The sequence below is a fragment of the Taudactylus pleione genome, unplaced genomic scaffold, assembly GCF_031769625.1.
Source record: "Taudactylus pleione unplaced genomic scaffold, aTauple2 ptg000306l, whole genome shotgun sequence".
Taxonomy (NCBI): Eukaryota; Metazoa; Chordata; class Amphibia; order Anura; family Myobatrachidae; genus Taudactylus; species Taudactylus pleione.
This window is the reverse complement of record NW_028284707.1, coordinates 1,164,131-1,179,959: the sequence shown is the minus strand read 5'-3', so window position 1 is coordinate 1,179,959 and position 15,829 is coordinate 1,164,131.

Sequence of the window (15,829 nt, the reverse complement as noted above, 5' to 3'; positions counted from 1 at the left end):
GTGGTCTCAGCTGTATAGCCAAATCTTTTCCGGGGACAGTGGCAGGTGGGGAGTTTGACTGGGGCGGTACACCTGTCAAACCGTAACGCAGGTGTCCTAAGGCGAGCTCAGGGAGGACAGAAACCTCCCGTGGAGCAGAAGGGCAAATGGGATGACCTGAGCGGATCAACTGCTGCGGGCAGGGCCAGCAACAGAAATCTTGGAGCCCGCTACACTGATATCTCTGCCCCTCCCCTGTCAACCCCACCCCAGAGAGTGGCATTCATTTTTTTATTATTTCATATATACCCAACCTGCTTATATCCATTAACAACAACCACTCTGCATATAACCATTTTTTATATAGTATATATTTGGAAGTAGCAGCAGCAACAACACAGCATATTTATTTGGCATAATATCCCATATATAAATCCAATGCAAAATAAAAGTAAAAATAAGATAACTTACCACACCACAATCTGTTGGTTGCCAGTCAATGTCAGCCACTCTGGCTCCTGGGTGTGGGAGTGATGCCTGATGTTGCTGTGCTGTAATTAATAGTACCTGACTGTACCCGTGGGGCGGCGGTTACTTCCTGCTCCTCGGCTGAAGTGCTCCTCGTAGCTTTCCTGGGCGGCGAAGGCAGGAAGAGCTGGCACCTGGGGCAGCATCATACGTGATGATGCTGATCATCGCAACGTCATTCATACATCCAGTACCAGGACCAGACCAAGTGACAGCGGTAATTGCTGTAACTTGGTCCATTTTGTGCCCCTGAACCTCGGGGCCTCTCTGAACATCGTGGCCCATGATGAGTGTACCCTATGTACCCCCCCTGTCGTCGGGCCTGGCGGCGGGATAGGTGTAATGATTTGCTGGACTTTGTGCACCCAGTGGCACCAAGATTGGGTACTGGGGCTTGGGTACGCTAATAGACAGTGTAATCCCGACGGTGGAAATCCTGACGCATGCAAGTATTCTAACCTTTCCCTGGGCGGGATGTACTAAGGCTGCGATGACCATTCTGCCAGTCACCACAACCTTACTAATCGCATATGTACTAACATATGCGATTAGTATCGCAAAGGACAGCTCTTGCGATAAGAGCTGCCCTTTGTGAAATAGCCGACACCGGCTGACAGGGTCTCCGTGGGACCCCGTCCCCTCCGAGCCCCGAGAGCTTCCTGCTGGTCACATGTGTAAGAAGCCCTGGGCTCCTCCTCCTCCTCCCTGCACCTGGAAGATTAGGAGGAGGAGGAGGCGGATGACCCAGGAGGAGCGTGGGGCGACGACAATGGAGTGCAGGTGAGTGGGGGCCAGCGCTGGGCGACAGCGGGGCGGCGAGGCGGTGGCGAACCGTCGGGAGCGGGGTGCGGTAACAAGCCCATAGGCTTCTATAGGGTAATGCCAGGTTTTTCTGGCGTTACCCTCCTTGCCGAAAAAAGAGTGGCCAGGGCTTAGTACATATGGAAATGCGGTAAAAACCCCGAAAACGGGGTTTTTACCGCATTTTTCCTTTAGTACATCCCGCCCCCTAAACCCTCCTGCAGCCTAACTTTAACATTCCCCTTCGGCAGCCTAACAGTGGGGGCATTGCCACTCCTCCAAGATTTTGACCACGCCCCCTCACTACCTAGGCCCTGTGAATGCTTGAACCACCCTGTGTGCACCCTCCATAATAATGACATATTCTAGTTTGGGGTTGAATCTTGTGCATCTTCAAATTTGTAGGGCAGCACAAGGCTTAATAACTGCAAATGGCCTTAAAATATCTACTGTACTGTATATGACTGCCTTTAACTGGCAAACATCACAGAAATAATATACACAAGGACCGACAAGATGTACAATTGGGACATGCGCCTATGGTTGTGCAAGCACATTATAAAACATCTGCAATTGAACATACGTTATTATATTTACCTGCCCAGTGTTGTCATCTATGGAAATAAAATGAAATATTTACTACGATGATAAGCAATGCTGCTGCACAGTGCTGGGGTCATGGGTTCAGTTCCCATCATCGCTAATTTTTGAATTTTCACATATCTATAACAAAGCCAGAGGTTCCCAAACATTCTAACAGTCCAGGTTTTTTTGCAAATCCATGCTTGACCACAGGTGGCTTAATTAGTACCTCAGTCAATTTGATTTAACCACCTGTGTTCAACCATGGATATCTGTAAAAACTGAACTGTTCGGGTGCCTTGAGGACCACATTTAGGAACCTCTGACCTAACCTATGGGTAGAACGATTTTTAGGGTGGGGTGGGGGACGTGACTGCACAATCGCATCTTCGCGGCCCCGTCCCCGCTACACAATGCTGAAATTACAGGCATTGTGTTGCCGGGTGCGAGGCCATTACAACGAGATTCAGTGCGAATCGCGTCATCAGCTGCCCTCGGACTTGCCAATTATGAAAGGTTGGAGCAGACGCCGGCGGGAGTTGCAGGGGAGGGCGGGCAGGCGGAACCGGCCAGGAGACTTGGCCACTCTTCCGGGGGGCTGGAAGCGACACCCAATTTTCGGGAGGCTCCCGACCATTTCGGGAGCGTAGACAAGTATGGGGTAGACCCCTGCATAGGTAAGCGAATACTCAAATTTGGTTAATGAATTGCTTTGTTACTTTATCAAATTACACCTGTTTTATTTCCTGCAAATGGTAGCCGGTAATTGAATTATGCAAAGTTTTTCGGGGGGATCCACAGAGAATTGGGCGGTCCAGGGCTTGGTAATGCAATGAAACGCATTATCATGACACCCCTCCCTAATGATGTGAATTGCTTCATTGTACAGCCATGGGTGGGCCGCAATGACAAAATTCACGCCGCCAAGCTGCTCGGACCTGGGCCTCCCTCTCCAGCATTTTGGGGTCCTGGGTAAAAAGTCAGCAAGTATAACCCCAACTGGCCTAATCTATCATTTTCCCATCTCTGTTAAACCCAGATCAGCATCTACCTCCCTTAGAGGTCTATTCATCATCACTTAATTTCTACAAAAGCAGGTGAAAGTGCACGTTATCAGCTTCCTTTCGCGGAATGGCCCGCTGACCCTATACACTAGTATGGAGACAGAATTCATCAAGCTCCAAAGATACAATATTTTTGGAGCTTGATTGCGGGAGCATTCGCCATCTTCAGATGGCGAATGCTCCCGCTACCCACTCCTTCCCTATGGTAAGAAGTTCCGGGTCGCGATCCCTCAGCCCCTTTCCGGCTCCTTCCGCCGGATGTCGGGGCACTTGTACGCATGCGTTACTTGCAGGGCACACATGCACACTTGTCTCACTGCTCCGAAAGAGCAGTGAAGCCTCTCGCGGAGACAGCTGAATTTCGTATCAGCTGTCTTTGCGCCGGAGCAATGATGATTTGCTCCGGTGCTCGCAGCGAGTTTGTACGTTAATTATCGACCCCGATAATTACCATAATGAATAGACCCCTTAGGGACAATTGTATTGTGCCTGTCCCTAAGTTAAGCCATATTACCTGGAGTTTCCAGGAGACTAGCAAATTTCGGCGAGAGTCTGGACTACCCTCTCACATACCACCACTCCTCACGTGAAGTGGACGGGAAGCCATGATGATGCAATGAATTGTGTCATTGTGGCCCCTCTGCTGTGATGTAATGCTGAGAATCGCAGCAAATCATTGGTGGAGCACAATGGGATGATACAATCCGCAGCACCACATCGCCACCCTGCCCACCTAGACCTCCCTCCTCCTAGTCCTCCTGGAGATCAGCCCTCCTAAGTTGGCACTTATGAGTTTTCTTTTGGTAAAAGAAAAGATTAACATATCAAAGTATTAGAAATATTTCTAGTTGTAAATGACAGATTTATTAACATTATTTTAGTTTAACATAAAGTTACTAAAGGGCAATTGAAGTAGAATTCGTAAAATTTTACTCCAGACCCTAATTATCACTTATTTTTAGTAAGCAGATCGCATTTCCTATAATTGTAATGGGAAATGTGATCTGGACAAAGGCCCTCATTCAGAGCCGCACGCTATTTGCGGTCGTTCGTTTAAAATCAAGGGGTGGCTATTTAAATGATCCGTACGCACATTGCAGTGTGTTCACACCTCTAAGTCTGAACGAACGAGCAAAACATACGCTCGTTTATTTGTTAAAAACGCCCCCTGGCCGCACGCATCCTACGTCATGTCCGCTATTTATTAGATTAATCGAGTACATCGACCAGCGTATGAACTGCTCGCTATTCTTGTGGTTGGTGTTTGCTACCACAAATTTGCGTGCAGTTCTGGCTATAAAATAACCCAGTAACGTGGTCAATGACGCTGCTGTTTTAAATATACACACCCATAAAACGCCCGTTTTGACCTTTAAGCACGCCTGCGTTCGGATCTCCACTCCCCATTTTCAAGCACCTTCCCCTGTTACCACCCACATACGCCTCATTCTGTCACTCAAAATAGCAGGCACTCGCTATATAGCGTACAAAGGATTTTCGGCCGCACTGACTGGTTCGCGCATGCGTACTAAAAAGCGTACGCATGCGCAGATGTGCAAACATCGCTCGGAACGAGCGTACTGCCGCTAACGAGCGGCTCTGAATGAGGGCCAAAGTTACTAAATATAAATTTTGAAAAAATAATGGCGGAATCCCTGTGATAATAACGCCACCTGGAGATGGCATTATCCAAGGTTTCCCCCGGTTCCCCATCTCCTGTTCTGCTCTAACTGGCAGAGCAGAGCCGGTCCCTGTGTTCAGCTGTGTGGTCTAAATAGATCACATGGCGAACACTGCAAAAAAAAAAACCTTACCTACATTCAGGGTGATCGGTGCCCGGTGATGTCCTTCGGGGCTCCGGTCAGCTGGTCTCCCGGCACCTGCACTGCGACCCTTGTCAGCTGCTGCATAGAACAGGGGTCACAGTGCAGGATGGAAGACAAGCTGACCAGAGCCCCGGGAGAAGGCATCACCGGAGCAGCGATCACCGGAGTTAAGTGACAGTGATAGGGGGGGAGGGGTCATGGTTATGCTGGGGGGAGAGTTAGGCGAGCCAGTCGGCGCATGCACAGCACCTTCTCACTGTATTTTTTAGCGAAAAGAACAGTGAGAAGACTGCGGATGGGATTCGCAGGGTCAGAGCTTTATCGCAAGCTCTGTCCCTGCAGGGTATTTACGATAAATCCCTGTGATATTGCCTAAATTTGCAATGTGAATTTAGGCGAAAATATCACACTACAATCTGCATTTCAAATGCTGATTGTAGTAAATAAGGCCCTAAGACATATAGGTGAATAAACTTACAGGGAGTCTGGATTGTGACCAAAATGTGTTACTTTAGTTCATACAGTACATTAATCCAGTTCTTTCCAGTTATCTGACTGACCTGGCTGGGTTCCCTCAACATATCAGTGCTTGTCTTTGCTGAGGAAACTCCCACATTCCAGATGAAAATAGAGCTTTATTTTCCATATTTTCTTAGATGTTATACATTGATAAACATGGACTTCATTCCAAAATGTTCCAAAATCACTGCAACAAGCAGACACATTGAATAAGGCCTAATACAGGAGTGTGATGCTGAAGAAGATGGAAGAGGTGCATGTATATGTAATACTGTATACCTGTATCTACAACAGTGTTACCCGCATGTGATACAGTATCTCATTTGGAGATCCATATATCTGGGATGGCCTTGCGGGAAAATACTGGTGTTCTATGGCTGTTACATTGATAAATTAGTTCTTGCTTGGGATGGGGACATTTCTTCTGCTTCTGCTTTCACTGATTTACTTATCACAAACACTATGAACTTGTATTTCACTTCCCAATTAATGTCACCACTATTTTTTACCTAGATGTGACCCTCTCTGTAGGTGATAGCTGTTATTTCTACTACGTATATGAAGTCTGTAGATTGCAGTACCTATTTACATATTTCTAGTGGACATCATCGGCCTTGGATAGATAATATCCCCAGCAGCCAAATGGGACGTACAGTATAAGACATCATTGCACAAGAGATGTAGATTTGATGAAAAATAAATTTATCGAGAAACAGTAACCGTAGACTTATCCAAGACCTAGAAAAAAGCCCCTCTTGGACATTCCCGGTTGAAAAGGGATTGTTCACATTGAAGAGACGCTTACCTGTCTTGCCATGTCACAGGCCACACTACCCTAGTTACGTCCCTGCCCTTACATATACACAGACAACAAAAGAACAATACTTGCCTGAATCCCCGCTCCTGCTCCAGCGCCCGCCGCCATCTGCTCCTCCGTCCTCCCGGCCTGCTTCACCTACTGCAGGAGCCGGAAGGTGGAGCTCATGAGTGAGCTCCAGCCCGGCTACGGGCATGGGTGCAGCAACCAAATACAGTCTGTCTGACTTTCATTGGCTGCTAAAACAAACACACCGCCTCCGGGTAGTATGAGTTTACCACCCGGTGCCGGCGGCGGTGTGTTTGTTATTGTGTAGTGCGGACCGCATTCACTGCGGTCCGCACTACACTTACTAAAATGGACCTGGACCACGCCAGTGGTGAGGGGGTGACATTAGGGTGTTTGTGCACACCATCGGCGAGCCACAAGGGAAAAGACATAGACGTGCAGCGATTCAGTGCATTCTTTGTCAGAGGCAGTCAGGTATAATACATAACATAGATATATATGGGTAAAAAGGTAAATTTATTAAGCTAATAACAATCAGACATATTTAATCAATTACAAAATGAATCAGGACTTGACAACCTCTTAGAAAAACTTAGGGAAGTCATTGCAAAATGGCTTACCCCGCTTGGATTCTCCTCAGGATTTGTGATTTCTGACAACGCCACCAATATTGTAAGAGCATTACAGCAGGGTGAATTCCAACACGTCCCAAGTTTTGCTCACACAATAAACTTGATAGTGCAAAATGAAAAAAAAAAATGACAGGGCCATGCAGGAGATGCTCTCTGTGGCCCAGAAAATGTCTGGACATTTTCGCCATTCAGCAGGTGCATGTAGAAGATTGCAGCACCTGCAAGAAATGCTGTATTTGCCCTGTTACCAGCTGAATCAAGAGGTAGTTACAATGTAGAACTTCACCCTTTATATGCTTCAGTGAATGGATGAACAGCAAAAAGCCATCCAAAAGTACCCAACGAACTATGATATTGGAAGAGGAGGAGGAATGTACCTTACTCAAGCTCAGTGGAAAATACTTTCCGTGCTGTGCAAAGTGATGAAACCCTTCTAAGTAGTCACCTGTGAAGTGAGTTCAGACACTGCCAGCTTGAGTCAGGTAATTCCCCTAATTAGACTGTTGGAAAAGCAGCTTGAGAAACTAAAAGAAGAGCTGAAACGAAGCGATTCCGCTAAGTATGTTGGACTTGTAGATCAAGTCCTTTATTCACTTCCCCAGGATCCGAGGGTTGTCAGGATCTTTGGATCAATACATTTTGGTGACTGTGCTGGATCCTAGGTTTAAGTCATACATCATGTCTTTCTTCCCATCTGACACAGATCTGAAGAGATGCAAAGAACTGTTGGTAAGGAAATTGTCAGCTCAAGCAGCACGTTATGCAGCGATGGCTTGTCCTTCAGATTCTCCAGCAATTGCAGCTGCCAGGAAAAACTAAACTTTTCCAAAAAAAGACCCACTGGTGATGCCGATGAGTCAACACAAGTTTTGACATCTGGTCGGGTCTAAAAGAATTGCCTACAATTAATGAGTCCTCTACCGTGACTCCTTCTGATATGGTCACCATTCGAAGAATGGTTGAGGACTATATTAATGATAGCATCCAAATAGGCATGTCAGACAGTCCGCTTCACTATTGGCAGGAAAGAAAGGCAATTTGGAGGCCCTTGCACAAACTGGCTTTGCTTTACTTGAGCTGCCCACCCTCCAATGTGTAGTCAGAAAGAGTTTTCAGAACAGCCAGGAACCATGTCAGCGATCGGCGTAGGAGGCTACTTCCTCAAAATGTGGAAAACATGATGTTCATCAATATGAACTACAAATGAGGAAGACATTTACCACCAATTACATCCAACAAGTTATTTTTCGTGTGGACTGACCTCCATCTCACACCGCTGACACCTATCAACACCATCGGTTCTGCCAATAACTATGAATGTGAGTTACCAATATGGTAAAAAAAAATGACCAGAATGTATATAAAATATAATTTGTACATTTATTAATATTATAAAATCAGATTGTCGTCCTATACAGTATTTAAAGTAAAAATACACTTTCAATAGTACAGACAATAAATATTATGCTTAGTATAAAAATAGTAAAAAAAAATATACAACTACAGTAAAAAGCAATTATTGATACAGTTTCACAAGATAAAATAAAAAATATAATTGATAAACCTAAAAATAAAGCATACAATTACATAAAATGGCTCACTGAATTACTGCTTGCTGCATTGTGTTTTGTGACATCTTTCTGCTTCAGACAGTGGAGAGTGAATATCTGCCCATCATCTCAGAGCCTGCACACTAAAATCTTTTTCCAGAGTGGAAATGATTGCGCACTGTGGGCCTGAGGTCTGTGATTTACTGTTTAGAGAAGTGTGTTAGTAATACATTTTTTTTTGCTAGGCTTTACTTTTAGGTTATTAGTTCTTTATGAATGAAAACATTCTGTATGGTTGTATAGTTTATAATAAAATGCCATCCTATCTGCCACTGCAGTGCCACTATGTTTCCTAGCTGCTTTGATGCTTAGTTTAGCCAGTCAGCTCGCTGCAGCCTTTGGCCAATATGGGTGAAAACAATATTGCGAGGTGGTCAAAAGTGACGGGAAATGTCCAGAATTGAATCTTATTGATGTTTATATTGTAAGGTCCAAATTACGTGATTTTAGCTGTTTTTGTACATTTTTAGAGAAATCCAAAACCAAAACATTTGAGGGTGTATTTTCTAAAACCAAAGCACAACGAAGATTTAAATCCAAAACATGGGGGTCTGCGCACATCTGTAGCCTGACGGTGACATTTGTATAAATTTCTTTTATTCAGATCTACTAATTATTTAAAGAACAATGGGGAAATGTATCAAACCTTCTACAGAGTGGAGAAGTGGACAAGTGGAGAAGTTGCCCATAGCAACCAATCAGCTTGTAGGTAGCATTTATCAAATACATTCCATAAAATGATAGGCAGAAGCTGATTTGTTGCAATGGGTAACACCTCCACCTCTCCACTCTTTAGTTGGTTTGATACATCTTCCCTTTGGGTCCTGAATCAGATGAGGTTCAGCAGACTAAAATTAAGCCCTGTAGAATCAAACCAGTCCTGTCCAGTTCATCCCCCCTCCTGCTCTGCTCCACCCACCACCTCCCGCTTTGTTCCGTCCCACAGGCCACCCCCCTGCCACCCCTCTCTGTCCCGCCCTTCCACTCTCAAACTTACCAAGTTTCCAGCTTCTCCTAGGTCCTAGGTATTGGGGTGCTTGCCCTGGCGCCCATAGCGCATGCATTCAGGGGATGGGACAGACCTTCTGAAATATGTATTTTTAGGATTTCAGAGTTTTCCAATCTTACCCACCATTACACAGATGAAGTTCATTTTAAGATTACAGAGGTGTGGTGCCCTATGGCTGAACATAGAAGTGAAAGCAGACAGAGCTATAACACACCAAGTGAATTTGTTAAATACCGTAAAATCTTTAAATGTATATAACTACACTCAAATATACTGTACAGTATCAAAATACACAGAGGGAGATGTATCACGGATTGGAGATAAAGTGGAGAGAGATAAATCAGCTTCTGTAATTTTTTAACCACAGCCTGTAAAATGACAGTTCGAAGCTGATTTATCTCTCTCCACTTTATCTCTCTCTCTCTCCAATCTTTGATGAATCTCCCCCACAACAGTAATTTAAGTACACCTCTCACTGTACCTCCTCTCTGCAGCTCTTACTAACGGGTGGCTGTTCCTCCGGCCTGATTCAGAGTTGGACGCTATTGCTGCTGCGATTTTTTCTGCGAAGATTTGCGGAAATATGCTAATGGAACAGCCGCCGGGACTTGTACTGAGACGCAGCTGTCCACAACTGCGTACACAGACGCAGATCAGACAAACATCGACTCCTTGAGTGAGTCTATGGTCAGGCAGAATTGCCGCCTTAACTGAGACGCCGGAGCCATGTTTCCTGCGTACGGGATCGCAGATACAGGATGTAGCACGTCCTCGGAACGGTTGAGACACGCCTGCGTTTTTAGCTGATACTCCTGGTTACTTCCCCCAAACACCCCCTGCCTGTCAATCACACTGCGAATAAAGACTCACAGCGTGTGACTATAGTAACGTAGTTCCACACATGCGCAGTGCAACCCAGACATATGCGCAGTGGCAAAAAAATCGTCCCATTCGTGAAAACATCGGCATACTGTACTGTAGCATAAACTCAGTATTGGCCAGGAGAACCATTCAGCAATGAGATTTCAGGTAGAAAAGAGGTCTCTTCGCCAGATACAGCACTTCAGCTGAAAAATCGCCATCTCCTTTAAGGCTCGCAGCTTTACTACCAAGCTAACACCGACAGTGCAAGCTGCAGCAAGCTTGGTATGTGGCTCACCCTATTACTTCAATGCATACAGTACATAGGGATTAAAGTCTCTGCAGACTCTGGATTAGCTGGCAGGAATTTATGTTTTTTTTATCTGGGATTCACTGTCAATAATCACTGCCAATGACGGAACACTGTAACAGATATATTTATATTAAATGACTCTACTGAATGTGTTAGTGTATACAATCTAAGGCAGGCATGTTAAACTCAAAATACCAACCGGGCAGAATATTCAAGATCTACGAATGTGTGGGTCACAAAAAAAAAAAAAGTGTTATATGCAATTTTGAAAAGTTTATTATTAATAAAAAACAATGCAGTTCCCCCTGTAGTAGTGCCCCTTATGCAATTCCACCCTGTATTAGAGCCCCTTTTGCAATGCCCCTTATGCAGTGCCCATTATTCTGTGCCCCAGTAATGCCCCTTATGTTGTGCCCCCAGTAATGTCTCTAGTAGTGCCCCTTATGCAGTGCCCCAGTAGTGCCCCTTATGCAGAGCCTCCAGTAATGTCCCTAGTAGTGCCCCTTATGCAGTGCCCCCAGTAATGCCCCTTATGTTGTGCCCCCAGTAATGCCTCTTATGCAGAGCCCCCAGTACTGCCCCTTATGCAGAGCCCCTAGTAATGTCAATAGTAGTTCCCTTTTTTCAGAGCCCCAGTAATGTCCCTTATGTTGTGCCTCCAGTAATGCCCCTTATGTTGTGCCTCCAGTAATACCCCTTATGTTGTACCCCCAGTACTGCCCCTTATGCAGAGCCCCCAGTAATGCCCCTTATGTAGAGCCCCCAGTAATGTCCCTTATGTAGAGCCCCCAGTAATGCCCCTTATGTTGTGCCTCCAGTAATGCCCCTTATGTTGTGCCCCCAGTACTGCCCCTTATGCAGAGCCCCCAGTAGTGTCCTTAGTAGTGTCCCTTATGTTGTGCCCCCAGTAATGCTCCTTATGTTGTACCCTCAGTAATGCCCTTTATGTTGTACCAGGGGCAGAACTATGGGAGACAATGGAGGCGCCTGCCGCCGGGCTCCAGCACTGAAGGGGCACCTCCTCCATTGTCCACAATATATTCACCCCACTTAGGCTGTAACTATGCACCCGGAGTGTACCTTTTGCCAGCCTGTAAAAGCGGGCCACATGTTTGACATGCCTGGTCTAAAGGAATGGCAGAATCTGCAAACTATGTAATGCATTTCATCATTTATACATTTTGTTTTATATATTTCTATAACCATACTGTATATATATTTCAGAGCATGGCATTATTTACAGAGTGGGGTTTTAATGCCACGCTGGCAGAGCAAGCATGATGCAAGGGCAGCATGGTTAGTGTAATGGTTAGTATTGCTGCCTCACAGGATTGCCACCACGGCTCTAACTGTATGGAGTTTGTATTTTCCCAGTGTGTTCAGGTGGGTTTCCTCCAGATGCTCAGGGTTCCTGTTACAACCCAAAAATATATTGGTAGGTTAATTGGCTCCTCGCAAAAATTAACCCAAGTGTGCGTATAGAGTGTAAGCTCCACTGGGGCAGGGACTGATGTGAATGGCCAAATATTCTCTGTAAAAGTGCTGCGGAATGTCTGTGCACTATAAAATTAACAGGTAATAAATAAATAAGCAGGCCGCAGGGTAAGCATGGCAGGGGGGCGCTGGGCTGGAGCTGCTTACTTTCTGGGCGCTTTTACAGCTGCGCTGCTGTGCCCGTGACAGGCAAACAGAGGTAGCTAGTTCAGCAGTGTCATGGGCGTGCCTGGCAGGGTGAAACTATGGGGTGGACCGGGCAATTTATGTCCTGGCATTGCCCGCCCCTGAGTGGGAGGAGCTAGTTCGCTCCCCTGCATTTTTAAGTTGTTATAAGCAGCGCCACTGCCAATGCTAGCTTGTCGACTGGCAGTTTACACGCACGACGTATGCGATGACATCATGCCACACGCGCACACCTGCTTTCTCTGTGTGTGGTGTGCTGTGCCCAAGAAGAGGAGCAAGGGAGGATCTGCCTCAGAGCGCACCGCAACGCCAGGAGGAGGACCCGCCTCCGAGCGCACCGCAACGCCAGGAGGAGGACCCGCCAAACAGTGAGTGTGAGAGAGAGGAAGAAAGCTGTCCGCTGCCTGTCCCTGACGGATGGCAGGAGGGCGCAAATTTATAGTTTGCAGGGGGGCGCCAAACACCCTAGCACCGTCCCTGGGTGTAACTATCCTTAGAAACTATTAGGCTGCTTTTTAACTCTTCCTATCCCTTTTAAAGACACATGCAATTTTGGATGACTGTCCGGCTCTAACAGTAGTGCACGCAGCACCCCCTTCACTAGCAGGGTAGTGACATAGTGTACCTCCCATCTGCCCCTGCACGTGAGGCAATGTCATGACTTGGGGCATGATTCCGAGATGGACGCAGTGTCAATGTTTACGCAGAGAAGGCGTGCATCAGTAATCTGCGCAAGCGTCTGTGTCGCACTGCGACCGCGTCAAGCTTCATTTTCATTTTCTCGCTTACAGGTAGGATTTATTCGCAAAGTAAATGACAGGCAGGGAGCATCTGTGGGCGGCAATGGGGAGGCGGCGACCCAAATGCGGACGTGTCATGACAGCTTTTGGCGCTGCAATCTAGTACGCAGTGAAAATGGCACCGGCGTCTCATTTCCCGCGCCGATTCTCTGCAACCATAGGGTTACTCAGAAGTCAGATAATCTGTTTTCCTGTGCGCAGTCGCTTAGATTTTGCGAAGCCGCTGGTGGGCATCTCTATACAAATCCCGGCGGCTGCGATATGTACATATTTTCATATAGTCGCCGTGTGAAATTTGCAGCTGCGGAGGCATTATTAGCATATAGCTCTGATTCAGACTTCTAGACAGACAGTCATCAAAAATCGTGGTTGATTTGCCAGTATTAGGACAGTTGTCAGACAGAGCACTGCCTCTCCTAATGTACCTGTCTTTTGCAATGTCACTGCTAGCTGCTATACGTTAGCTGCTTGTTTGCCAACTTGCAGCTTGTCTGAATGTTGAGGCACTGTATGCAGTGCCGAAATAAACCCTGAGGCGGCCCTTAGGCAGTCGAAAACTCGGGGCCCCCCTCACAAATTATATACACGTCTGTGTTCTCGAAGCTTCTACTCGCAATTATTCTACTACAATCTGGAGTCGGCGGGAACCTGCTACACTCTCACAGAGAGCCTCGTTTCTCGAGGTTTCTCGCGCTCTAGTGAGATAACATTGAACTACAGTAAGTAGTGTTCACGTCAGCCGCTAGAGGGAGATGACATCATTACTGTACATTACACGTGCGTAGGTTCCACAGAAATTTATTACAAACTGACAGCTGACAGAAGATGAGCCTTTAAGAGACAAACTGTAATGTGAATCTGATGTCTATGGTTTATGTACTTTTGTTAATGGGCACATTACATGAATACAGTATTTTCTCTATAGAGTCTTTAATGTAAAGTTTTCGTTTATTTGAGTCAATTATTTTTTTCTATCTTTTGAAACAATGTAAGAAAGCTTGATTGTTATTTTCTTTTACATCAATATTATTTTGATCCATTGTCACGGGTCCCCTAAAAGGTGTGGGGCCCATAGGCCGGTTCCTACTCTGCCTATTTGGTAATCCGGCACTAACTGTATGGAAAAAAGTCAGATGCATAAACAGTCGAAAGTCTAGTAATGAGTAGGTCTCCTTCACTGTAACCAGCCCCAACAATAAGTCAAAAGCAACCACGTTTACAAATTAGGCCTCCGCAATGGCACTTGTGGATAAAGAACAGTAGCACACTTACACTTGTGGTTAAAGAGCAATAGCACACTTACACTTGTGGTTAAAGAACAATAGCACACTTACACTTGTGGTTAAAGAACAATAGCACAATTATACTTGTTGTTAAAGAACAGTAGAACACTTACACTTGTGGTTAAAGAACAGTAGCACTCTTACACTTGTGGTTAAAGAACAATAGCACAATTATACTTGTTGTTAAAGAACAGTAGCACACTTACACTTGGGGTTAAAGGGCAATAGCACACTTACACTTGGGGTTAAAGAGCAATAGCACACTTACATTTGTGGTTAAAGAACAATAGCACACTTACACTTGGGGTTAAAGAACAATAGCACACTTACATTTGGGTTAAAGAACAATAGCACACTTACACTTGGGGTTAAAAAACAATAGCACACTTACACTTCGGGTTAAAGAAAAATAGCACACTTATACTTGGGGTTAAAGAACAATAGCACACTTACACTTGTGGTTAAAGAGCAATAGCACACTTACACTTGGGGTTAAAGAACACTAGCACACTTACACTTGGGGATAAAGAACAATAGCACACTTAAACTTGGGGTTAAAGAACAATAGCACACTTACACTTGGGGTTAAAGAACAATAGCACACTTACACTTGTGGTTAAAGAACAATAGCACACTTACACTTGGGGTTAAAGAACAATAGCACACTTACACTTTGGGTTAAAGAACAATAGCACACTTACACTTGGGGTTAAAAAAACAATAGCACACTTACACTTCGGGTTAAAGAAAAATAGCACACTTATACTTGGGGTTAAAGAACAATAGCACACTTACACTTGTGGTTAAAGAACAATAGCACACTTACACTTGTGGTTAAAGAACAATAGCACACTTACACTTGGGGATAAAGAACTTGGGGTTAAAGAACAATAGCACACTTACACTTGTGGTTAAAGAGCAATAGCACACTTACACTTGGGGTTAAAGAACAATAGCACACTTACACTTGGGGATAAAGAACAATAGCACACTTATACTTGGCTTTAAAGAACAATAGCACACTTACACTTGGGGTTAAAGAACAATAGCACACTTACACATGGGGTTAAAGAACAATAGCACACTTATACTTGGGTTTAAAGAACAATAGCACACTTACACTTGGGGGTAAATTTACTAAGATTTGAGTTTGATCGAGATTGCATTCTCGGGGGAGTTTAGGCATTTTTTTCAACTCTCAAATTTGCTAAAGATAAACTCTCTCTTTTCACTGAAAAACTCGATTGCAAACTCGAATAAACTCACCATCGGCCAAACTCTAAAGTACTTTTCATGAAAAAGATACAACCCGGGAATATACTAAGAAACGAGATGACAAACTCACAGGTAAATAGAAGTTTTAAATAGACCACCTCCTGAGATGCGAGTTTGCCATACACATACACAGATCAGTGTAATTTGTGTAAGTTTCTGCATGATAAGGATTCATTTAAAAAAAAAAAAAATTACATAGGATCCCCCCAAAAAAAGTATAACCAGCCCTGGACTGCTCAGC